The sequence below is a fragment of the Alligator sinensis genome, unplaced genomic scaffold (genome assembly GCF_000455745.1).
Source record: "Alligator sinensis unplaced genomic scaffold, ASM45574v1 scaffold268_1, whole genome shotgun sequence".
NCBI classification, from domain to species: domain Eukaryota; kingdom Metazoa; phylum Chordata; order Crocodylia; family Alligatoridae; genus Alligator; species Alligator sinensis.
The window spans coordinates 4,293,538-4,305,621 of NW_005841853.1; the positions used below are offsets into that span (position 1 = coordinate 4,293,538).

Below are 12,084 nucleotides of genomic sequence, written 5' to 3' on the forward strand. Positions count from 1 at the left end.
GCAGTCCCTGCGTCTCTTTTCACAAAATCCTGGATCTGTCCGTGCCTACAAGAAAAGTCTTTTCTAGGTTTTTACAGAGGCATCACAGCTCCTTCATTGATGCCCTGCTCCAAACTGAATCCAAATGTTGTGAAGAATCATCGCACACATTTCTAAGCCTGGTATGCATAAATATTTTTTTAAACAAGGAATGATAGAGAAGCAGTCTGTAACGGTGTTTGACTACCAAGTCTGTAAAGGCTACAAAAATCTATGAGGTTTTATACACACATTTCCCACAGTACTTATTTATATAGTAGTAATGTCTAGAAGCTCTAGCACGACATGGATGCAGTATACATTGTGCTGAATGCTGTACAACATTAACCATCCCAAAGTGCTGAGAATCGAATACTTAACACTAAGAAAGGGACACAAAATAGAAATATTCTTCTCTCTGTTTTAGTAATGAGGTTCAAAGGGACTAAGCTCGATCACAGTCACACAGGAGCCTGTTAAAAGAGCATAACATTGAAACTAAAATTCCTGACTTGCAGTCCCATGCCTTAAGTGCAAAACCATCCTTCCTCACCCAACCAACCTGATAGAAACCTATTAGCAACAATGCGGTCCCAGGAATGCTATAATTATGGTTTCAACGTGCACAGAATTGAAGGACAAGGAAGGCATCGCTGAGACAAGAGACTGCAGACAACCAGCAAGGACAGTCTCTTGTGATTTCTGCTGCATCTGAATCCAGTTCAGAAGAGACTGTTGTATGGATTCAGTAAGGAATAACAAACAGCAAGGCCACCATGGTCTCTTCTTACAAATAAAAGCCTGAAAATAAATCCTATGAGTTGCATTTATATACCTCCAGCAGGAGTCCTGCCCTAACAGGAGAACTGCGCACAACTACCTCTATTCTTGGAATATTTTTATTTTTGGTAAATAAAAGTAAATCAAAGAGTAAAGCTGAAATCTCCGTTATGAGTCACTCGTGCCTAGGACATTGTTTTGGCAACAGAACGTTATATATTCTTTCATAACAGCTTGTAAAAACAGGTCATGTGGGGAATTTAGGTTGCCTTTTTGATCCTCGTAACTGCAGTTTAAGTTTCCAAACTCTGGAGGCAACTTTACTCTTGTGTCAAACTTGATCAAATGCCTATTGTTTCCCATTTGATTGCACATAATAAACCCCCAGGTTTATAACCTTAACGAGCTACGTCTGGGTCCTGGCAGGCCAGTTTACCAGTGATAACTGGGAAGCAAGTAGCAGAGATAAGCGGAGACCTGAGTACAGACCTACTCTGAACAGCGATTAGATGAAAATGGCACCTTCTTACTCATTGCGCCTCTATATAGAGTTAACTGCACCTCTGGACTGTATATATACAATTTCTTTTTCTTTATTGATCAAACCAGTTTTTTACTTCTGTTAAGCACTAAAGCTTCAACACAAATCCCAAAGAGTGACCGATTTCCTGGTCCAGGTAATATGAAGGTTAATAATTTTGTACATAAACTCCAGCTATGCTTTTTACTACTGGACATGAATGGTCCAGAAAGGACTCAATTTGGCTTTCAGATTCCAGGAGGAATTGGCAGGGCTGACAAGGAGAGAGAAAGATCTACTACTTGTAAACTGACCTTATCTGTAACCAGTAACACAAACATGAAGGCAGAAGGCAGGGTAGGGGCACCTTAGGCTACTTACAGACATTAAAAAAGAATGGCACTTTATTTTAAACTTGGCGCGCTCCCACACTGAGCCCAGCACATGCCCAGAAGAAGCATCATGTTAGCTGGACCCAGCTCAGGCAATGCCTGTATAGTTCGGATGTTTAATGGGGCTTTTTTATCTAATAGCTGATTGAATCAGCTATTAGATAAAAGTGCCAAAAAGCCCCGCTGAATTACCCGATCTATACAGATGCTATGGAGGCAGGTCGAACTAATGTGCTGCTTCTTCTGGTAAAGCGCAGTTTTGGGGGGGGGGGGGGGGGGGGTTTTAGCATCTGTAAGCAGCCTTAGAAACTAACTAGTTCTGAGAAACAACCCTGAAGGCAATTTTAGAAAGCCATTTTTAAAAAGTTCAGTAAACATTAAGGTACATCAGTGCAGCCCTGAACCTCAGTGGTTGGAATCAGCATTTTTGGAGCTGACGCTGAGCGCCTCTACACGAGATGTTTACTGCAGAGCTGCCCAATTAGCTCTGCAGTGAAGTTTTAATGTCTACACATGAGGCCCAATCAGGCCACAGGAAACTAACTCTGCCGCGGGTTAGTACTTGTAATTACAAGTATTATCCCAATGCGGAGCTCTTCAGTGCGCGGCACCGCATGCGTCGATGCCGACAGGGCTGGCCGGGGCACGGGGCTGCTTCAGTGCAGGGGTTGCCTGTTGGCTAGCCCTGCACTGGAGCACCCTCGTGCCCCCGCCAGCCCCTCTGCAGCAGGCTGAGCTGGGTCGGAGCAGTCCCAGGCTGGCAGGCTGACCCTCAGGGCCCTTGTCAGCAGGGGCTGCTCTAGCTCAACGTGCTGCAGTCCCAGGAGAACATGAAGACGATATGCACCGAAGTTTATTGCTTTGCATTATTTGCGGACGTAGATGCACCCACTCAGATATGCCAAATGCTGCTCTGCCTTGCCATTAGGGATAGGAGTGCTCAGCAACTCTGATAGCATGCCGCTGAAGAAAACGCACAGAAAATACTGGATGCAATTAATTAGAATTACACAGTACGGTCCAATTTCTCTCCCTTTGAAGTTAGCAAGGGTTTTCCCATTAACTTCACTGCAATCAGGGACAAATACCTGGTTGCAACACACAAGTTTTAGGCAGGTCCATTCTTCATCACCTGTTCACCTTAAAGCTCAAGCATTATTTTAACTTTCTATTCCAAAGACACTGAAAGGCAGTTGAAACTGCCACTGTATACTGCTGTTCATCAGGATAAGTCAAGAAAAAAAACAATCAACTAGAACGTGATGCTATCACAACATGCTAGTTCACACTGGGTGGGTCTACATGCAATACGGAGTGCGACACAAACTCCGGCATAGTTCACACAACTGTTTATTGCTCCCACGTGCAACTATTTACACGTGTGCCCAAGATCGCAGCACGTTGAGTTGGGGCAGCCAGCACAGCCCCAGCAGGCAGAAGGCCTTGGGGGAGGGAAGTCAACCTGCCAGCCCGGAGCTGCTCCCCCCAGCTCAGCATGCTGCAGAGGGACTGGCTGGGGCGCAAGGGTGCTACAGTGCAGGACTAGCCAGCAGGCAGCCAGACCCAGTCACCATCTACATATGCATTAAGGTGGAGGAAATAACCCTGCCATTGAATAGTACTTGTGTTGGGCAGTACCATCCTATGGCAAGTTAATTAGTTTACTCCAGTCAAAGAGCACCACTCATGTAAACGGTGATGCTTTACTGCAGAGCTAAATAGGTAATTCTGCAGTAAGCATCTAGTGTAGATGCACCCGCTGTAAAAAAGGCAGGGCAGAACTACTATGAAAACATAAAAAAACTAATGAAAATTCAGTTTGTGTAATACAAAATGAACTTAATATTTATTTTTTACTCGAAGATATGAAATACTTCCTGCACACCAGATCACCTTCTCTGAACAACAGATTATTTTAAAGAACAGCAACAGGACTCCACATCCCACTACATAATGCAGGTGGGATAAACGACAATTAACTGAAGATCAAAATCTCATTCTCCTTACATGTGGTCTGCTTTAATTTCTCAGTATTTAAGCATTTTCTGGTTTAAGTGTAAGGAAATTCAATCCACCACTGCAATTTATGTTTAACAGTTAATAATTTAGTTATAAAAACTCAAAACTTCCTCTCTGTTGACCTAAAGTGATAAGGAAGTGATATGTTTTAAAAATCAGAGTCTTTACTGAGAAACCTCTGATAAGCTTATAGTTACCTGAGTAATTTTAGAGTTATGTGGTTAAATTCAGAAGTATAATTGGCAAAATGTAAATTCAAGAAAGCTAATTCATTTAACCATCCCTTTATTGAATTCAAGTAACATAGTTTCCTCCACTCATTCCTTGTTTTAGGTTTTTCACACCCACATACCAACCAAAGTAAGTCACTTTTCTTTGACCTTGACACCTACTCCTCTTGGTGGAACCAGTCACCACAAAGTTACTTGAGGAGTTTTAAGTGCTTAACCTGAGACCCAAGAGAAGCAATGAATAAAAGGAGATGTGGTATAATGGTATACCCTCCTTTTTTACTTAGCTTTATTCATGGTATGGTAGGAGGCTCTGCTGTATGGCTTGCTTTGCTGATATTGCAACAGAGAAAACCCAATATCCTTACTGCAACTCAGGAATTAGGTGCACTTGGACATGCAAGGCTTCCTTGATTCACACGCCCCGCAGAAGAAATTCCACCATACATAATGAATTCCTAGCTTCATCTGGGACCACTAACTAATGATGCCAAAGGTGACTGTTACTTTCATATGCATAGAGGAGAAAAATCAAGTAACAGGTTAGATAAATTAAAAATCACTTCTTTGCTTACCCCTTTTGCCCTTAACATATTTTACTACTATGAATTAATGTGCAGGCAAAACTTTTTTTTCTTGAAATTAAAATGCTGAAAAAGTTTCCTCTGAAGATACAAGACAGAATACATACCATTGACAGCTCATACGTTACTTTATTAGAGGCGATTAGGCATTATTCATAATTTCCTAAGGGTGTAACTAAGATTAAATGACTTACCCAAGGTCACAAAGCAGTAGCAGTCATTAGTAGAATTTAAAATGTTCACTTCTCAGCCCCTGCTCTATCAATCAGTACTGCCCATAATTTAACCAATGCTATGTTAATGCTTTTTATAACTGATATCATGTTAGAATTTACTGAGATACTTAATAATCAAAGTATACTTGTAAAGTTGAATATATCTTATTATGAAAAACATAATCAGTTTTTATGTCTATGTGCAGACATAATTTTTAATGTGTAATTCAAAAGGATGTATACCCACATTACCTACAGTGCTTTGGAAAGGGAAACAATGCCTAATCTGATCCTCCTAGAATCCCAACTGGCGATTCAATGAAAGCGTGCAGTCCAAACCTGATGCACCGAACACTAGCCAATCCCTTCCACTTATTACCATAGATTGCAAAGAACAATTTTATCAACATTAAATAACAGTCCAAGGAAAACAATGTGGATCCTTTTGTAGCAGAGATGAGCCTGAACCTGAATCTAAACCTCAAATTTAAATGCTCCTGGAAGCCAGTTGATCTTCCCTGTAAAGGCTAATCCAAAGAACTGAACCACATGCTCATGTGGATTCCAAAATATTCCAACCCAATGTAAAGAGCAACGCTACCTGTGCTATATTTAGTACTGTTATACTCTGTTTTTCCATTCAGTGATGCCAAGAGAAGATCAAAAAGGGATTACTAAAAGAGGGACACTATAATCCAGTAGAAATTAAAATTGTATGAAATTTACCATTGTATGGTCACCAGGAGAGCCGGCAAATCCGAAGTTGTGTTCTTCTCCACTGGTCAGGAATGCAACTCCTCGCAGGCACAAAACAAATCCAAAATGCAGCATGCACGCTAGAGCCACCTCTCTTCGGCTAGTCATACTTGCATGATCACAGACATCTTCTGAATCTGCCATCAACAAAGGAAACCACAATAAGACTGTTTTCTTTATTCTTCATAACTGAGTCAGTAGGTCAACAGTTCCTTCGGCCCAGGAACCAGACCAATTTCCTGAAATGTTCTGGTGGAAAAGCCATCTATCTTTGCTTCCTGAACAGAATCAAGGTGTTCCAAATAACCATCTTGTTTTAAGCACAGACTGTAGTCATTGATGAAACTCCATTTTGCTTCTCACATCTGGGAAAAACTATGAGAAAATACTTCCATTTAAAAAATACAGGCAGGAAACTATTCTTTATGCACCTTGCACCCTGCTTCCAGTCCTTTCAGTCCACATTCTCATGTGCCGACTCAAAAGTGGAGTGGCATAAAAAGAGAGCTCCTAACAGAAGATTAGATCCGTTCCAAATCAGTCTTGCTCCACACAAACGCAGAATATACCGCGTGTGCACTACAAATACCCTGCTCAAACAAAGAGAAAGCAGTAAAGCTGCTATCCCTTTTCCTGATCCATGACTCAAAACGTGTGGTTGAAAACTGGTTTCGTAACAACCTCTTAAGTACCACCTACTCACATCACAGAGTGTGTCTTACAGCAAATGCACAGGAAATCACCAGCTAGTGCCAACGGATCTACTATTCCAAGAAATAGCTTTTCAGATACTCCTCCATCATTAGGAAACTAAGTAGCCTTTACTTTCTCTATTACTGAAATACAAGAGAATATTTTTTAAACAAGTTTCAAATGCTTATTCTTCCCCCGCCCCCAACAAAAATGTGATCGATAAGTCACCCGCTGAAAACATGCTCATTGTAAACAGAATTTCACACTACTCAGTCCAGCAACTGCAGCTATTCATTTCCAGAAATAAATTCACTGGACAAAAATCAGAAGGGTGGAATTAATTTTAAGAGACAGATTGCAGTCTGAGTAACACACAAAGACTGTGGGGTGAAGCACGTGCCTTTCTGACCACCAACAGCAGACCCCTGAATCATCCAACCACAAGATGACTCGCGATGAACGATTTCCTCTTATTTTACACTCCTATGGTGGGCTGTACCCCCCTGGTATATCCTGAACCTAATCCCTACTTTGATGGAAATTCCAAAACTCATCTCAGAAGGCTCTGGCTACATACTAAAACGATGAAGCCATCTGCCAGGTTTTGCTCTGAGTCACCTGTCAGATACACAGAAGGAAATTAGTCAACAGGCAGCAAGCACATGGAAGCCCACTGATAGCGAGTAGCTGCTAACGTGCCTCATGCATGCATTTGAGACACAAAATGCTGGCGTGCCTGAGCCATCTTGAAAAAAATTATAAAAATTAACAACGCTAAACTGAGAAAAAGACACAAATCTTCAGAAATAATAAGACAGCACATAGGCAGCATTTTGGTTTAGTTTTTCAATGCCAGCATAGTTGAAATGGCCATGGAAAAGGGACAAAAAAAAAAAAAAAAGACATTTCACAAACATTGGACCTTCACTGTGCGTGACAAGAAAAATAATTAAAACAACTGAGAGAACTAATTTGTGGCTGCTTAGAAAGTTAACTCTTGAAGGAATAGAGTAAAGTAAGAGAGAATAATGGCAAAGTTTAATGTAAGAGTCATTTACTGACACAAGTATGCCTAATAGAAGTGAAAGGGATTACTCATGTAAGAAAGTATTGAATGGTCAGAAATTGTTAAACTCTTCCAAACATAAAAACACATGAAGTTGATAATCTCACTGATTAATAAACAGTTAGCAGCCTGTCAGGACGCTACCAACGTGGAATTTCAGATCTCCAAACACATCCGTATTATAGAAACTGATCTCAATCCAACGCCTTTCAACTGAAACACGTCACCAAATTTTGCTAGAAATTCATCTCTGAATATTCTGAACATTTTCTGTTCAACAATAAAAATGCTATATAAAATGGCAACAATCTTTGGTATTTCAGTGTCATATCCTCAGTTCCTTACTCAATTCTTACTCAGACAAAACTCACAATGACTTCAGTGAATAAGGACTGATTAGCAATGAAGATATTAAGGATTCCTCCCAACAGCAGTGGCTGGGGGAAAAGGCATTTTTATTTTTGATGGTTAGTTCTACATAATCAGCTGCCCTAAATAGGAGTTCAACTTCTGAATAAGAAATAAGAGAATAAAAGACAAGAATAATATGCCCCATTTGGACTCTTCAAGGCACTACAAATATCAATTAATACTTCTGAGTAAATACTCTCACCCGCTTCCACATGCTGAAAGGACCAGTCTGATACATGTCTGCAATGGGGGAGAAGGGAATTCTTGCTCCTGTTTTGTACTTGGGCTTTTCCAGCACAGGTCTCAACATACTGTACTGCCTCACTTCCCATGTGCCTGTCTAGTCAATTAACATACTTTTTAACAAGCCAGATGAAAAAAGAAAGAAGGAAAGAAAGGAAAGGTAAAAGCCCTCTTAGATGAATAAAAAATTTTTTCTTTGTCCATGCTTATGGACAACTCCATTACAAATTATGCAGAAGTTATGTACAACTCCAAAAGAAACAGAACGTGGGGAAAAGGTCCACCCAGTTGACATCCCCAATAACCAAATACAAGCACGCCTCGTGGTGTAAGCCTGATCAATGCGCGCTGAAGGTTAATTGTTTTGGACACCTAAACCAATAAGCAAAAATAACCCATCGCCCCTCATGGCCCTTCCACTACACCCAAGCGTATTAGCGTTCAAATGTAGGGACTGGACCATCCGTTGTACCAATCTCACTGACTTCAATTATCACTACAACAGAACAGATCAATGACGGAGCGGATCAACGACTACAATGGAGCAGATCAACGAGGAGGACCAGATCACACAGAGCACTATAGTCTACCTTAAAATACATCCTAAAATAAAACAGAACATGCAAGTCATAGATTTGGGGGGTTTTTAATCAGTCCTAACTGCACATGCAGGATGCCTGCTCAGGCTTGAGTGGTTTACATGCTAAGCCTTACAAGCTAATAGATAGCTAGTAGATACTCAGGCACTTTCCTACATATAGATTTTGGAGACTAACTTCAGCCTCCTGGTTTTCAAAATCTTAACGTGGCTTGTAAAAGTGGGGTTGTTAATGCGTGTTGCATATTAGAGCTGCTTGAAGCTTCGGTCACTGATGCAACCTGGCGGAGACTTGGCCCGATTTGGTGGCTGAATCTCCAAATCTGAAATTAATCAGGAGACCCTTTAATCTGTCCAAATCGAATCAGAACCCTCTGAATCTATTTGGAGTGATTCGGAAAGATTTGATGATTTGGACATAGACAGTTTTAAATGTTTTTTTTACCTACCTCAAGGTCCCAGGCGGCTCGTGATTGCTGCAGTGTTGGGGCGGATGGAGCGTCCCACAGGAGCACAGGAGGGTCCCCAGCACGCTCGGCAGCAGACCCAGAAATGGACCAGAAGCACTTCCAGTCCATTGGGGAGCACGCAGGGCACCACCCCCCGCATGTCCTGGCTCAGTGACTGATGTCTCCTGGGTCTGGGGAGGCACCCGGGGTCCCCCCTGCGGCTGATCACCAAGCCAGGAGGGTGCAGGGGGTCTGCTGTGCACTCGGCAGTGGACCCAGAAGTGGACTGGAAGTCCTTCCGGTCCTCTTCCAGGTTTGCCACCGAGCACGCGGCCCCCGCCCCCCTGGGGGATGCTCCATCCGCCCCAGCATCGCAGCATTCACGAGCTGCCTGGTACCTCAAGGTATGTAGAAAAAGCATTTAAAGCTGCGTCTATAGACGAATTGCTGATTCTCTGAATCAGCATTGAATCTTCAGATTTGGACTCAGCCGAATCGAACTGGAACAGCGATCCAAATCAACTAATCAAATCACTGTCCCTGATTTGAGCCGAATCTGAATTTGAATCAAATACTGCCCATTTCGCACACCCCTACTGCACATATGGATCAAGAACACAAAGCATTTAGCACAAAGCAGAAATGAATCAAAGAATTGCATGAATTTAGCAAATTCCACAGAAGAAAAATGTCATCTTTAGCCCTAAGAACCCTAATCAAACTCCCCCTTAAACAGATTATCACAGAAAATCTCTCTTCCACCAAGTTTTGCCTATAACAGCAGCACCTATATAGCAAATTATTGGTGACTATTCATAAAAAAGGAGCTAGTTCTGAAGCCACTATTTTATCATGAAATGAGCATGCTGGATTCATTCTGGGTGAACACTTATATAAGGCCTTCAAGGACATATACACTTATTTTATAAGAAATTAAGCCAGCATAGTTAGTGTAACAGACTTATCCTGTTACATATTAAATTTTATTCATAAACGCCTTTCTGCATTGCACTAATCAGATCACGTGGTGTATCCCTCTAACACAAGCATTCAGACATTTCCCATCATAAAAATATAACCTGCTCAGCGAATGCAAAAGCACACAGGTAAAGGGCGCTTCTTTGTTATAAAAGTGCGGAGCTTTTCATGAGAATAATCATACAGGAAGGGTTCATCTTCAACCCTTGTCACAGATTTAAAGGAGACAGCACATAATCTTTATTGGCTAATTTGATATAGTGCCATGCAACTGCAAAAACCATTAAAAAGATAAAAATTCTTCAATGTTACCACAAAAAGAAAAAAAGGATGGTTACTCACCAGTAGCTAGAGTCCTGCAAATACAGTGTATTTGCAGTACAGTAGATTTGCAGATCTACTGAATGTATATTAAGGCACAGACAGTGACTGCATTCAATCAGGATATACAGAAGGATGTTTATGAACATGTAAACTGATAACCAAAGCTGAATTTTAAGACTGATGCGACAGGATGGCTGATTTTAGATGCATTTGAGGAGCAATGGAGTTGTTCTGCTGATTCATCCTAGAAGCTAAATCAGACGGATCACACCAACTGCAATGCAAAGAGGCAAGAGAGCATCTTGGTAACAATGCAGAGGTAGAGAAGGACAGGAGGATCTTTGAGTTCTGCATGAGGTTCATGTCTGGCAATGCAGTCCTGCCTGAAAGTTTTATATCGAAGGGAGGAATACAGGTAATTCCTTGCTCCTTCCCCCTCTCCCCCCCACAAAAATGTTAAAATTGGTCCATAAACCACTGACCATACCTATGCCACGTTCAGAGTAGTGTCGGACTTGTGCCTTCCTGCAGAGATCTCATTGTAAAAATTGGATATTCCCATCTTAGAACTGAATCTCAGGTTTTGGAAAGATATTCACAATCTGACTTGAAGCATTTAAAGCCTTCCACCTGAGAGGACAGAGGTGATGGACAGAATTAGATGGGGGTCCAGGGCAGGTAGGGAATAAGGGGACACACCCCATGAAGGACTTAGGTGCCAACAAGCTAGGCGTTTCAATGCCTATTGTTTTACATGCCTGTCCCCCAGACTGAAATCCAAAGCTCTAGAGTTAAGTGCCCAAATAGTGCACGAGGACAGCCAAGCAACTAGGAAGAGCAATCCAAAATATCTGCAAGCTGAGTGGAGAGGAGGGGGGAAGGCACCTAGAGTGAGCCGTAAGGAAAACTAAACAGAGGGTTATTTCAGAATCCATGGTCCTCGCTGGAGCAAAGCTGCAAGAGAAGCATCTTCATCCTTTAGGGCGCTTGTACACGTTACATCTAAAGACTCAATTCCCGTTCCAGAGGGCCTACAAGTAGTCTTTGAAAGAAATGAGCAGGACTTCAGCATGGCTGCAGAGGTGCTTCCAGCACTGTTATTTTATCTAGTAACCAGTTAGAAGTGTGATGGTAAGGAGTTCTGGGGGATGACAGTGGTCTTCTGATCTATGCAGTTTCAGAACCACCGTTAGGCCTTTTAGCTGAACACTAAACTCAGGAAGTGGGGCTTAGTTCCCCATCAGTCTGCAGGGATTCAAACGGAGACCTCTTACTTTGCCGGAGAGTCTTTAACAGTAAGATATAGGCAAGTCTAGATGGAGGCACCCTCCATCCCTCCTGTTAAACCTGGGCCCAGTACAGTGGAGAACGTAAGAGTCACAGAGTCAGAAGCAAGAGGGAGCCTGACTTTGTAGCCTAGCGTATAAAGCCTTCAGCTAGGGGTGGAGGGGAGTCCTACGTTCCAGCCTCTGCTCCCTATGCTAAATAGTCACTGGCTAAAACAGTACAGGAGTATTATTTCAAGAGGCTAAAAACTTGCCAGGCACTGGAAGCTTAGATTTCCCTTCCCAGCAAAGTGCCCTAACCAATAAGATATACACTTAGGCTTCTTCTTACTTACTGTCTTATGAGCCTTGTATTCTTTGCTGCACTATGGCTCCGCTTCAACACAGGTGGGAAGAAACACCAACCAATCTAGCCCACACACCGGTGGTTATAGCATTCACCTAGGAGGTTCAAGATGTGTGGCTGAATCCCCGTAGGCCGAGGTGGGAACTGAACCAAGCTTGGTGCTGTGATCTCACATT

The 12,084-nt window shown here is 42.1% G+C and overlaps 1 long non-coding RNA gene across 4 annotated transcripts in view; it reads right to left on the reverse strand.

Annotated features, from left to right (window-relative positions):
- Positions 1-12,084, reverse strand: part of LOC112551581 — a 156,903-nt gene that overhangs the window by 25,100 nt on the left and 119,719 nt on the right. The window contains exon 4 of one of the 4 annotated variants that reach the window (XR_003095887.1): positions 5,485-5,651. The exons of the other annotated variants lie outside the window; for them this stretch is intronic. This is a non-coding gene — a long non-coding RNA (uncharacterized LOC112551581). The remainder of the gene's footprint in view (positions 1-5,484; positions 5,652-12,084) is intronic. 4 annotated transcript variants of the gene reach the window in all.